The following is a 378-nucleotide window of genomic DNA, read 5'->3' as shown; positions in this document are numbered from 1 at the left end:
CTTACTACGGGTCTGGGGGAGGGAGAATTTGAAGAGGGGAAAGGGGGGCAAGGGGGGAGGGAAGAAGGGGGCGGAGATGATGACGGGACGGAGAAATGGGGAAGAGGAAGAGAAGTGGAGGCATGGAAAATGGAGAGAGAGGGAGGAAGAGAAGGTAGCGGGAGGAGAGGGCGATGAGGGAAGGGGAAGGAGAGGGGGTGGAGGAAAGAGGGGGGGAGGACCCGTTATCACGCCACATACTCCCGGTGATGAAAACCACACCAAGAAGAAAAAAAAGGAGAAAATAATAATGAGAATAGGAGAGAGAGACGAAAAAAAGGGAAAGAAATCCACCGAAAAACAAGATCGATAATTAAAACTCCCAATTGGATCGAACGC

The sequence above is a fragment of the Penaeus monodon genome, chromosome 29 (genome assembly GCF_015228065.2).
Source record: "Penaeus monodon isolate SGIC_2016 chromosome 29, NSTDA_Pmon_1, whole genome shotgun sequence".
NCBI classification, from domain to species: domain Eukaryota; kingdom Metazoa; phylum Arthropoda; class Malacostraca; order Decapoda; family Penaeidae; genus Penaeus; species Penaeus monodon.
The sequence above is the reverse complement of the archived record's forward strand: the minus strand, read 5'-3'. Positions refer to the sequence as shown.